This window comes from Gopherus flavomarginatus, chromosome 3, assembly GCF_025201925.1.
Source record: "Gopherus flavomarginatus isolate rGopFla2 chromosome 3, rGopFla2.mat.asm, whole genome shotgun sequence".
In the NCBI taxonomy this organism is placed as follows: domain Eukaryota; kingdom Metazoa; phylum Chordata; order Testudines; family Testudinidae; genus Gopherus; species Gopherus flavomarginatus.
In genome coordinates this window covers 73,047,055-73,060,817 of record NC_066619.1, presented here as the reverse complement: position 1 = coordinate 73,060,817, position 13,763 = coordinate 73,047,055, and the positions used below count along the sequence as shown (strand labels likewise).

The following is a 13,763-nucleotide window of genomic DNA, read 5'->3' as shown; positions in this document are numbered from 1 at the left end:
TTTTTTTTTGCTGATACAGACTAACACGGCTACCCCTCTGAAACCTGTTTCCTGTGTGAGTTCATCTGAGAGCATAGTGATTGTCTGGTTTCACCCACAGAGTTGCTGTTGAAGCATTTAGTGCACTGCATGCAGCATACCATATATTTTGATAGGCATATGTAGGACCCATGGATCGTGAAAAGTGTGTTGTGGGGGTGTTGATCATCGTAGCAGTGGAGATATGTCTGCAAGTTTTGCATCTGTTGTTCTGGCAGTGTCAATGTATAACCAACTAACAACCCGTCACCCAATTCCTTTCCCCCACGCCCCTGTTTCCTCTCTTTGACTGACGGGGTGTTAACAGGCACTTAAGTTTCCTAAACCTGAGAAAAAGCTCTATGTAAGCTTGAAAGCTTGTCTTTCTCATGAGTCGCTCCAATAAGAGATATTACCTCACCCATCTTCTCTCTCTAATATCTTGGTACCGTCACAGCTACAACAACACTGCATAAATGAAGAAATGGAACAGTTATGGTACTTGATCCTGTTACAAAGGAAAAAGCTTTGGGATTTTTTTTAAAGTTATATATTTATAATTTATTCTTTATCTATGGTGCTTAAAGAATACCACTCTTGCGCATGCATGTATTATGTTCATTGGAAATAAAAGTGCATGACTTTAAGTAGTTTCCATGATTCCAAATCCAGTTTCCATGTAGCAGACAGAACAATTCTGAGACCATCCATACATAGGAGTTGATCCTTAGAGATGACCAACATGAGTACTCTCTGTGATGGGTTGGACCCCCTTCTGGGATGGCACCTGGTGTACTGGGATTACACTGAGTCTCTCCTGCTCCACTGGCCTGGGTTCCCACCCCCCATTTTGCTGAATTAGGCTCTCTGGCCTCTTGCAGCGTGCGTGCGCCCACACACACACACACACACGCGCGCGCGCGCGCACCTGCAGTCACAGACTGAAGTCAGCTCTGTGTGAGAGGACTCCCCCAGCACTCATGTGCACACCTCTTTTGGGAGATAAACCCAAAATAATACTGTCTTGCACTGTATAGAAAAATCTGCACAGCACAAACTCATAAAAATCCACCCTCTTCCTCAATGTGAAGAGAGACATGCACAACTTCTCCCCCCCCCACAGTTAGAAATTACATAAACTTGGTTTAATAATAAACAAAATTAGTTTATTAACTATAAAAGGTAGATTTTAATGGTTAAAGAGATAGCAAACCGAACAAAGGAGATTACCTTAGTAAATAAACAAAAGCCGCAAATTGAACTTAACACAGTATATGGGTAGGACAAAAATTAGCAAATTCTCACCCTGAGTGATAAACAGGCTGGCAGCTTCTTAAGGCACAAGTTGCCTTGGCTTTCCCAGGTTTTCTTACAAAGGCTAAAAATCCTTCCAGCCTGAGACCATCACTTCTCACAGTTCAGTCTTTGTTCCTCAGGTGTTTTCAGGTGTGTTGTTGTCCGTGGTTCAATGCACAGAATTAGAGGGCCATTTCTAGCATTCTTGTTTATTTCACAGTTGTTGGTGTGACCCAGGGGCAGTTGAACCGTGGATGGAGCTGAGTTTAAGCTGTTATGCAGGCGCCCCCTGGGCTTCTCCATCAGCCAGTCTCCCGCCACAAGCTGGAGAGGAGCCACAGCTGCTGCTGAGTGCAAGGCAGGAGTGAAGCGCCAAGCCCAGCCACCTTCCACAGCCTGGCTGGAGGAGGAGGGAGGAGAGAAATGTGACAAAGTGAGTTTTCACTTTTCAGGCTTTTATTAGTTGAGTTTAAGCTTTTATGCAGCCAAAAGATGTGAAAGTAAGCTGGTACTGAATGCTTCAGCCATTATTACCAGTATGCCACTGCATTTCCCCCCCACACACACACACAGATACACCATACCAGCTTACTTTCACCCTTGCCTTGGTCAAACAGTTCCCGTTGTGTAGAGCTATCTCTGAGAGGTGTCTGTTGCACACAGTTCCTGCTTGTGTGCATTTCTTCAACAAGCCACTAATATTGTTTGGCCTCATCCAATGTAGCGGATTTGAAATACAAAGACATGGTCACTATTCCCAGCTTCAGATACAGAAATAATACATGCATACAAATTGGATAAACACATTTCGTAAATCATAACCTTTCCAATGATATCCTATAAGACCCATCTTGCATAAAGTATATCTCAGTTATGTCATATTCACATCATAACCATATTTGTATTAAGAATAAGGGGTGTAACATCACACTCTCACCTTCCATTACTTTTCAACAGGAGTTGAGGGCACACAGGACCTTACTGGATCAGGCTATATCATATAAATACATATCCTTCCAGGAATACCCTGGACTTGCACTCTGATTCTCAGCAGATTTTGGAACCATTTCTAATGCAAATGAATCACTTTACAAATCCCTGGGAGCTGCTGAGCATATAGAAAAAGTTTGCTTTATTTTGAAGAAAAATATGTTACACAAGTCGCATTTTGTAGCTTAAGAATAGATCCACAGGACAACAGATGAGGTTTAAAGAGGAAAAAATGTCTATGCTGAACCAACTAGGTGCAGCTATCTTACTAATATCTTCCAGTGAAATCTACTGAGAATTTCCCTGGCCTACAATCCCCTTCTGTATTGAAAATAATTAAAAAAGAGAGGCCTCATAATTGTCCAAACATTTTTACAGGGTCCATCAAGTGAATATTGTATAACTGGCTCCCGCCACCCTTCTATATGCATCAAACATGAGATACCTGCTTCACTTGCAAGCCCCTTCACAGTCAATCTCCACGCTACCTATCATGTCTCATTCACTATCCAGAAGTAGACTCTGACTCACAATGCCAGCCTATATCGGTCACTTGTTACATTTTCAAACAAGCCTCTTTGTGCTTTCTCCCCGGCTGCCCCTCACTTTTGGAGGAGCTCCTCATAAACATCCACAAAACTACTTCATTATCTTCCTTCAAAGCTCTTCTTAAAACTCACTCTGCCACAATGCCAGAAACACTTGACAATGGTTAGGCTGCTGCTATGCTGACACCATGGACTATCACACTGACTAGTATTGTCTCATTGCTTTCTTGTACTCCTCGGTCTGCATCTGTCTGTTGCCTCTTGTCTTATACTTAGATTGTAGGTTCTTTGGGGCAGATACCCTTTTGTTTCTTCCTGTTTGTACAGCATCTAGCACAAGTAGGTCGTGGTCCACAACGAGGTCCCCTCAGTGCTACAGTACACATATTAGTGTCTTTTATTGTTGGGTTTGGTAATTTATTGATTCCAAACATTAACTACTTTCTGTAGAGGATATAATATAGCTGGAACTAATTCATCCTTGCTACAATGCTATTGACTTAAATGGAATTATACCAGGGATGAGTTTGTCCTATTTTACCTAATGTCCCCTTAAATCACAACATGGATGCACTAGCTAAGTCACAGGTGGTTGTGTCTTTTGCTCTTACACAATAAACCAGATATGCAAACACAGGCCTCCTTCCTAGTGCAGATCCCTTCTCCAGACTTTGAAACTGCTTCTTTCCCAGTGTAGCCTCTTCCACCCTCTCGTCCAGTACAGTTTTAATTCACCTCAAGCCTAATCAAAGCCCATTGAAGCTAATGGAAAGATTCCCATTGACTTAAGCAGACTTTGGCTGAGGACCTTTGTTTTTCCCAACTACTCTTCTCCCAGTGCAATCATACACCACACCTCATTCCTTTCCTAATGCCTGGTCTACATTGGGAAATTAGGTCAGGATAACTATGTCGTGCAGCGGTGTGAAAATTCCACATCCTTCAGCAATGCAGTTAAACCAACCAACCGCTGATGTGGACAGTACTAGGTCGATGGAAGAATTATCCCATTGACATAGCGACCACCTCTTGGGGAAGTGGAGTACTTACACCAATAGGAGAAGCTCTCCCATCGGCATAGTTGGTAACTTCACTGAAGCACTACAACAGTGCAGCCTATGGCTTTGTTGTCAGCAGCCACCCAGCATTTTGAGGGAGCAGAAGAGCCCCAGCCAGACAAAAACAAAAGCATACACAGGCCTTTTACTGGGCAGGTTAGGATGCTTTCAGCATCCCAATCATAAGAGGTATGACAAGAAACAGGAGTAGGAAAGGGTGTAAAAGAAAATTCAGAAGGTTAAAACCCAAATCCCCAAACACAGCTCTTTCAGTCTCAAGGTAAAGTAGGAAAGAAACTTTGGTCTATTATACTTTTGTTTTCTCCTGTAGGAGACAGTCAGGACTGCAGTGATTGGCAATACTATATCAATTTCGATAAAACTGAAACATCTTGGATGTCAGGATCCACTTGAGACACTAAGCATGTTTTTAGCTTTAGCCTCTGTGCACCTACTCTTATACTTGACATTAATCTTAGGGAGTATTAGAGCATATAACATCTGTCTTCTCTCCAGTATCATGTTTGTATTAGTAAGCCCCAGGGCCATGCAATGTATGTAGCCACTGAATTTCCTATAATAGCAAGTACACTTGCAAGGGATTGCATTGAAAACATTTAATCTCTCAAGGCTGAGGGCAGGTGGGGAGGAAGAGAAAGAGCATTTGAAAGTTAAGGAACAATTTAAATAATTCACAGAAAAATATGCACACTTCTCTGTATGAAAGGAATGTAGGAGTTTCAGCCAAGTTTTTCCATTAATAATGCTTAGAATGGTGTGTGGCCTGATACCCTGTATGAGAATCACAAAAACACCTTCCAAGAATGTGTATTCAATAGTCCAAATTAACAATAGTCAGAATATGCTGCCAAGCACAATGGCCCCAAGAGAAATGAAAAGAATTCTTCTTCAGAATATAGATTCTAAGTGCTTTCTTCTAGAAGTACCCATTTATGCTCCTAAATATATTCCAGTACAGTTATGGTTATGATACTCTTTAGAAACCCGTTATTGCTGTAGCAGAAACAAAGAAGTGTTTAACCAATTAGCAACATGGCATATACATATGCAGCAAGCACTTGATCCTTAAAAAGCCCTGAAACAACTTCATCCTTGCAAACTATTTTATAACAATGCTGAATTTTTAAACTAAAAGAAGTGATAAATAATCTGTTCTAAACATAAGGTCACTTCTGGGCTGACCATTACTAGGTTCTAAATAATCCTTCATATTGTCAATACACAGAAAACTTAGTTCTGCTAGACAGTCTAGTGTGTGCCACTGTTTGGCAATTCAGTGCAGGCCTATCCACCTCAAAGATCTGTTGGTTGTGTTCCAGTTCTCTATATTCCATTCTAAGGTGATAGTTGAACAGAAGATCCCCAGTTTCTTAAATTCATGATTAGGGTACTAGAAATCTATGTGTATTTTCTTGAGCACACGTATACTTATTGTCTTATAGAAGCAGTAAAAGGGCCTGTTATGCTTGACACTGCACCAACATCAAATGAAAAGACAGTCTCTGCCCCCAAATAATTTAGGCTGATAAGGTACAACAGGTCTTAAAATTTCACAGCTTTCCACCTGCCTGTCCATGGTTATCTGCCAGTGTCAGGGATTTTTTGGCATCATGGCAGAGAACCTAAAGGAGGGATTTGAGGGAGGCTATGGTTGTGCTTTACAGATTTTTTGAGGATGTTATTCCCATGTGTAGAGGTCAGCATATGAGAGGATGAAGATGTACCTTGTAGTAATCCTTACTTGATTCCATTTGTGTGAAGAATAAGAATTACAAAAAATCACCATCATTGGATTGGAAGGCTTTCTTTGTGGGATGGTGCAGAAAGACAGACTTTTGGATAACAGGAAATAATTAGCAACATGTACGAATGGTGGTATTAAGGAGGCAGCTTCTGTTTCTGCAAGAGGTAAGATAGAAATCTGTTCATGCCACGGTTTGCCTTCTGTTTTTTGAATATGCACTGCCTTACATTTATGGGCACAATCCTGCTCCCAGGTATATCAAAGTAGTCTTTAAAAAATAACTGAAAAAATGCAATAAGGATCTGAGAAGGAAGAACAGCAGTATTATAGACTTTGCAGCTGATTACTACTGTTGATGAAATTTATAAATTGATGCGGCACACACCTATGTGAGATTTAACAGTATAAAATGAAGCTAGGTTTAGAAGTGTCTGGGCCACATAATATCTATGTAGAGCATTTGTTTATTAGGAAGAGGAGGAAAAACTATTCAGAATTGTTTGGAGGACTCCTTTATTCATCCCGTTTAGTGGGTGCAGATTTAAGTCAATGGCGCAATTCCCACTGTCTTACAGGGGGAAGCACTTCAAAAATTGATGATCAATAATTAGCACCAGAGACTAGACAGTTGACCTAATTCTGATCTCACACTGATTTTTATACTGATAGCTACATTTACTTCAATGGAGTCACATCTGTGCAAAAAAACAGCAGAAACAGATTGAGTGTTTCTATGCAATATAAATTTCCATAGATAAACGAAGTTATGATAACTGTAGTAGTGTTTTTTGTAGTAAAATATTACACAGGAAAAATGCCAGATACATCCATGCACCTTTAACCTGTAATATTAAAAATAGCAAAGTTAATTGTTACTTGCATGCACTGAGTGAGGGCACAGCAAGACTTAGAGAAACTGCTGGGAGAAGATCCTCAGCTAGTGAAAATTGTCATAGCTCTGTTGAAGTCAATGGCACTATGATGATTTATACCAGCTGAGGATCTTCCCCTTCATGCTTAAAGCTCCTTAATAGTGAATGCAGTAGGAGACATTGCCATGGAAGCCAGATGGTCAATGACCCACGAAAAAGAGGAAAGTTGGATTAACTGGGAGGTAGGATAGATGTAAATACATTTTAAAAGGGAAGCAACCACACTGGAAATAACCTGAATTGTTAAGAAATTGCATTTGCAGCAGCTTATTATGAGAAGCAGTAAATTCACCATCATTTGGAATCTTTAAATCTAGTCTGATATCTTTCTAACATATACTCTTTAGTTCCTCCAGAAATTATTGGATTCCGTAGTATTCACTAATGGAGTAGAGATACTATGGTGCCAAGCACAATATAAGAACCTATGTAGAATAGAATAGAACAGAACATTTCCCCTCCACTGCAGAAGTTACTGAAATTCTAAGGCCTCTAGGAGGTGAATCTCAATTACCACAGTGGTCAGGAATGGCCTTACAGTCTGTGAATATTTTTAATTGCGACAAACTGAATGGTGTTTGCCATTAAAGATCAGCACTTTGCCTACTATTACCATACACTGGTATATGATATTGTCATAGCTTTTCAAATGCATGATATATATGATAAAGGGCAGCAATATTAGGGTTCTTTTTTATTGGTAAGAAGACTTACAAACTTACCCCCAAAATCTGCCAGGAATCAAATAAAAAAAAACCAAAACCCACTCACTGGCAGATGTTAATCAGAGTTACAAGTACTGAAAGCATCAGAAAGTCCTGAGTCAGTCTTTGCTCAAGCATATTTATCCGTTTCTCACACTGGGTGCTGTCTTTGGATGTAGCCAAAAGTGATTCAACATTGGTCTCTTTTGGGGGATTTCATTTTCTAATGGATGGCTTTATTGTGAAACAGAACTCTTGATGGGCACAGTATTCAATTTAATTTTCCCCATGATAAGACAAATAAGGGTCTGTTTTCTTGATTTACTTTTCAAATGCCTGAACAGATTATTGGTTTAACTATTATGTCAGACATAGTGTAAAGACCCAGTGAGTGAAAGAATTTAAAAACTGACTCAATAACATCACTAATGTCACTTTGAAGTTTAAAACTTGAGAGATGATAACAAGCAATAGAGAGATGCTAAAATAGCCTAACGGGGGACATTACATTAATTATCAAGTTAGATAAAAAGAACTTGTGCCAGTGGCACAAACCCGTATTTCCCCAGCATCTTGATACATGTTTATGTTAGAAGAGAGAGCTAATAAAGGAGACTTATCTGAAAACATGCCACAGAGACTTAAAGACTTCACTACACTTAACATTTCACTTCTATACTATCATAACCTAGTCCCAGATTTGGACCTTAGCGTCCAAAATATGGGGGTTAGCATGAAAACCTCCAAGCTTAGTTACCAGCTTGGACCTGGTAAAGCTGCCACCACCCAAAAAATTAGAGTGTTTTGGGGCACTCTGGTCCCCCAAAAAACCTTCCCTGGGGACCCCAAGACTCAAATCCCTTGAGTCTCACAACAAAGGGAAATAAACCTTTTCCCTTCCCCCCCCTCCAGGTGTTCCTGGAGAGATGCACAGAAGCAAGCTCCGTGAATCTAAACAGAGGGATTCCACCCTCCCCGTTTCCAGCCTTGGAAAACAGAAGTACCGAGAGCTAATCTCTCTTCCCCCCTCACCCAGAGGGAATGCAAAGTCAGGCTAGTAAATCTAACACACACAGATTTCCCCCTAACTTCTTCCTCCCACCAATTCCCTGGTGAGCACAGACTTAATTCCCTGGAGTTCCCCACTAAAGAAAAACTCCAACAGGTGTTAAAAGAAAGCTTTATGTAAAAAGAAAGAGAAATACATAAAAATGGTCTTTCTGTATTAAGGTGACAAATACAGGGTCAATTGCTTAAAAGAAATATGAATAAACAGCCTTATTCAAAAAGAATACAATTCAAAGCACTCCAGCAACTATACCCATGTAAATACAAAAGAAAAACAATAGAACCCTTACTGCCTTACTATATTTGTACTTACAACTTGGAAACAGAAGATTAGAAAGGAGGAAACAGAAATCCTTCCCATAGCCGAGAGGGAGATAGGCAGAAGACAAAGAACTCAGACCCAAACTTCCCTCCACCCAGACATGAAAAAGTCTGGTTTCCTGACTGGTCCTCTGGTCAGGTGCTTCAGGTTACCTCTTTCCAGGTGTAAGAGACATTAACCCTTAGCTATCTGTTTATGACATATACAAAGAACCTTCTATTAAAGTGAAACTTCAGTAATTCCATGATCTAATCTGTTATTATAGAAGTTATTTGTTTGGGAGCAAACACTTCTAATTAAAAAAAACCATGTTCTTAAATGAGTAGAAATATAACTAACTGTCTGTCCATACTTTCCATCTGGCTTTAATTTTTAAGTAGAGTAAGCTCAGCCCTCTCCCACAGTCTCTTGAAACCAAGTGTTAGGCACCAATCAAATCACAAGAACAAGCTCTGTAGCTGCCAATTGCAAAACTGCCTCATCCTAAAGTCAGCCACGCTGGGAAATTAATTTTGGTCCCTTTCTTAGCATACATAGCAAACCCAATGGTGGCTAGTAGTGGCTAAGAAAAGAAAGGCTTTTGAGTCAAACTGTTCATCCCAGTTTGCCTACAGTCACTCTCAAGAGTTATTAAAATGGAATTGCACTTGTGTCTGTATGTACAATTTCTGCAACTGTGAACATAATCAGGTGTTTAAACAAACACTTTGTTTGATGCCTTCTACTGGATTCATTTGTTTTTAAAAGTGACAGATTTTGGCAGCTTTTTGTAAGATTCTGAAAATTTTGTAAATCTGCTTTTATATTGTAGGACCAGAGACATTTTTTCAAGTGTATTTTTTAGCTGTCTCTCATACCCTTCTATATATAGGAAAGAATTGAATAGCATCGCCTAAAGAGAATTCATGAGCAAGCACAATGTGCCTGTTGCCCACTGAAAAAAAAACCAGCATGTATTCTTGCCTTCTTGCTAAGCCTCCTTCTGAGATTTTCCTTGGTTATTATTCACCTGGCTGTCACAATTTCTCAGACACAACTCCCACTATTTCATTTATTTGGCTCAAAAACTGGTCAACATCAGCAATTTCAGTTCAAACCTTTTTTGACCTTCACTCAAAGTGAGAACATAATCAGTGAACGTTGTTTTTCCCATGTATGCCATGTTGTTGTAGCCGTGTCAGTCCCAGGATGAGAGAGATAAGATGGGTGAGGTGATAGCTTTTACTGGACTAACTTCCGTTGGTAAGAGAGACCTCACCCACCTTATCTCTATATTTTTCCATGCAGCCATTTATCATGACTGCTTACCTAGTCATTGGTGTGTGCCATCACTAATTGCACAGATGTGTGCTCTTCAGGCTTCCTTTTTCAGAAAAATGATCCAGTGATTTTTTCTGTCTCTGGTACTTGGCTGACCGAGGTGGTTACTTGAACAGGACAGTGAAGCCATCCCAGACACTGACTTCACTATTTATTATTTGTGTTGCAATTGCACCTAGGAGCTCCAGTCTTGGACCAGGACCCTATTGTGATAGGCACTGGAGAGACACAAACCCAAACATAATCCCTGGTCCAAATAGCTTACCATCTAGAATTAGTGCTTCTCTTCGGCACCTATAGAGAGATTTCCTTCATTTAAACTTACCAAAATCTTAACCACCCTGGCAGGTTTAGGGGTTTTGCCCCTAATTTGTACAGGTGCAATCAATGTACCTGTGGAAATATTGTTCTCTCTTTTCTGTGAACTACACCCTTAAATTACACCTCTACCCCCTTATAACGCCACCCGATATAACATGAATTCAGATATAACGCGGTAAAGCAGCGCTCTGGGGGGGCGGGGCTGTGCACTCCAGCAGATCAAATCAAGTTCAATATAACATGGTTTCACCTATAACGCAGTAAGATTTTTTGGCTCCCGAGGATGGCGTTATATCGAGGTAGAGGTGTATTATGATGTTTTCAGCGGAAGTAGCTGCCATTTTCTAATCACAGCTGATGCAACATATTAGAGAGGAACCATACACGACTCTTGTCTTTATTGTTTCGTGATTACCCTTAATCTAAAATAAAAGACATAAGACTGAAAGTTTATAAATGCTTTTTCTGTATGGAAAAGCATAATAGCAAGTTGATCTAACTCACTGGTCCAGTAATGATATATGTCTTTTCCCAAAGGTACACAAACTCTGGATGGAGAATCAGCTATGGATTTCTGAACTATACCACTACTTAATTGCAGATTCAAGGGAAATAATCTTAACATGACATATTAAAGAAAAGGAAATTTGACTCCTCCCCAATATAGTACTCATCCTCTGATCATTTCTTTCCTCCTAATGATCTAAATAAAATATTTTCCTGCATTTTAAAAGGCGCTCATGGGACCTTTTGTTTTCATTTACTCTGCTGGAGCAGATGAGCGATTACAGTTTCTGTCCAAAGCATGGATCTTTATGGCCAACTGTTCTGCATTTTAATGGGGAAAAATTGCTTTCATCTCAAATTATTGCTGTCTTGCTTGCTGTTGGTGCAATAAAAATGTGTGAATGGGATCCTTTTTGAAAATGAGAATGTCCTATTAAGTCTATCAAAATTATGCTTGCAGTTAAGCTAAGTGTTTCTGTCAACAAAGCAGCATACCCCTATCAGATCAGCCTCTCTACTGCTTCTACCAGGAGGATGACATCATTTATCAGGATTTCAATTATAAGTAAAATTACTCAATACACTATTGTTTTAGAAGAGCCAAACGGTTTCGTTTTGTGAGGTCTCTATAGTTATGTTGTGTGTCTGTGAATGGTGCTCATGTGTGAAGCAGTAATGACACTACCAGTGACAGAAGTTCTGTTTATCCGCTGAACATATACAGTACAGGTAGTAGCAGTGCAAGTCACCCATGGACAGTGCTCACCAAGTGGGTAGCTATTCAATATTCCTTCTTTATCCTCATTATTCAGTGTGGGGCCCAGGCCTATTTACTGCATAACATCCAAACCCTGCACTTGAAACACAGTTATTCATTTCTTCTTGGGCTTTTCTACAGCACTTATCACCATAATATTTGAGTGTTTCACAAATCCTTACGCCCTTGTCCCCCTAATCCATTCCTGCTCCTATTCCCCCTACCCAACATCACTTCATCTGGCTTCTGACCCTGTCCTCAGAGGCTCCTGTCACCGTGTACCTCTTCTCCTATTGCTCCCAGGCTGTCTTCATTTGCCCGCTCCTCATATCTTCAGCTGCTTCCTCCTTCTCCTTTATTCTGACTGATTCTAAGAAATATCTGAATCTTTTAAAAAAAAAATCAGCCTGAGGCAGTCACCTAGCATAGGAAATTTCATCACGAACAGTTAACATTCAACAAAAAGTTATAAGCAACTAAAAACAGGGGCTATAATGGAGAGTGTTAAGCACTTTAACGATAAGTGTCACAACTAAAGGTATTTTATATAATATATACACACATGCACACACCACAATATAAAAGCTTTACTCTTTTAGGTTAAGAAAATTGATGTCAGTGGAAAATAGATGTCTTCAATTTTAATTAATTTAATTATAGATTGCATCCATAGCCAATTGACAGTGCTTTTTCTTTTTTTAAAGCATCTAAATATTCTTGCAGAATACTTTCTTTTAGGGTAATTCTCCACCTTTTATTGGTTCATCTCAGGAGATTTTTCTTGTCCTTGGAAGGGGAATAAAAAGGAGAAATATTCCAGTTTCAACGTAACTGTCTCAATATGACTACAAAGGAACATTAAGTCTGTTCACATGCACCTCTCAGAGACAAATTTCAGAAACAGAAAGCACCACATTAGCTTCTGAAATTATATTCATCTCTCAACTGACACACAGAATTATCCAGACACCGCCCGTTGACATGCTGATGGGCATAACATGAGTGAAGGCACACCAAATGAAGGCATGGGAAATTCAATTCTAAACAGGACATACAATATCAATAACAGCAAAGGTCTTGTGCCAACAAACCCTCCCTCAGCAGTATATCCAATGTTACCCATTCCATCACAAATGTGAGCAGAGGCTGGGCAGTCACACAATTAAATTTACAACAGTCAGTCCCATTAAGTTTAAGCACACGCTTAAGTGTTGTACTTTGGGTTGGGGCTTTGGTGAGTTTCTCCACAATGAGAAGCATTAAATCTCAAGGCCTTTGTATGCCCTCTCCTACTCTCCCTCTCAAGAGTGCAGTGTAAAATCTGGGCAGGGAGTGGGCAAATCTGATTGGGCAATGTTTCTCTCCTCCTCCCCCGCTCCCCGCCACCCACCTTCCAGGTCTGACTGCTGCTACAAAGAGGAATAATTTAGTAGTTGTGCAGGCAGCACTCTTTATAACAGCAGCAGACTCCCTGGCAGCTCAGGTCCTTTTCATCACTTTTTACCTTGCACTTACACATGAGATACTCTGTATCAGCACCATGCAGGATCCAACCCAATAGACAAACATTTCCACTAACTGATTCATGCATGATCATGTGTGCATGCTAGACAGAGAGACTCTATATACCGCACTGATGGCTATTTGAATGTATACGCTCAAGCCAGTATAACTAAAGTGAATCCCACTTGAAGCCCGCTGAACTTGATATTCCTTGTGATCTGCTCTTGTTTTTTAATGAGAAACTTGTAGTTTTAAAAAGACTTCACTAAAGAAACCACACTTTTCTTTTATAACTGTCCATGGACCTTTATTTCCAATAAATTAAGTGCTTGAACCAAGATGATGGATGTTATGAATGAATCTGTGAATGACAGAACTCTCAACTAACGTAAAGTAAATTGGCTTATCAAATTTCATTAGCTCTGTGGTACAAAGAGAAAGAATATACTGAAGCTTTCCTAAATGAAAGGCTTCCTTTAGCTCAGCAAAAACTGAAAACTGAATTATGCTTGAATATTTCCCAAAATGAATTACAAATTGTATCTTCAGCTATAAATTTCACAACTCAGGCTATGTTGGTTAGTTATGAAAGTAATCCAGTCAGACAAAGAACCATGTGAACAGTGCAAATAATGGACATAGCATGACTTGCAA

General features: G+C 39.8%; 1 long non-coding RNA gene across 2 annotated transcripts in view; it reads left to right on the top strand.

The window, feature by feature from the left end:
* The window catches only part of LOC127047615 (uncharacterized), a 37,304-nt gene extending 26,229 nt beyond the window's left edge, over positions 1-11,075 (top strand). For both annotated transcript variants that reach the window (XR_007773409.1, XR_007773410.1), the window contains exons 2-3: positions 1,535-1,747; positions 10,880-11,075. This is a non-coding gene — a long non-coding RNA (uncharacterized LOC127047615). The remainder of the gene's footprint in view (positions 1-1,534; positions 1,748-10,879) is intronic.
* The last annotated feature ends 2,688 nt before the right edge of the window (positions 11,076-13,763 follow it).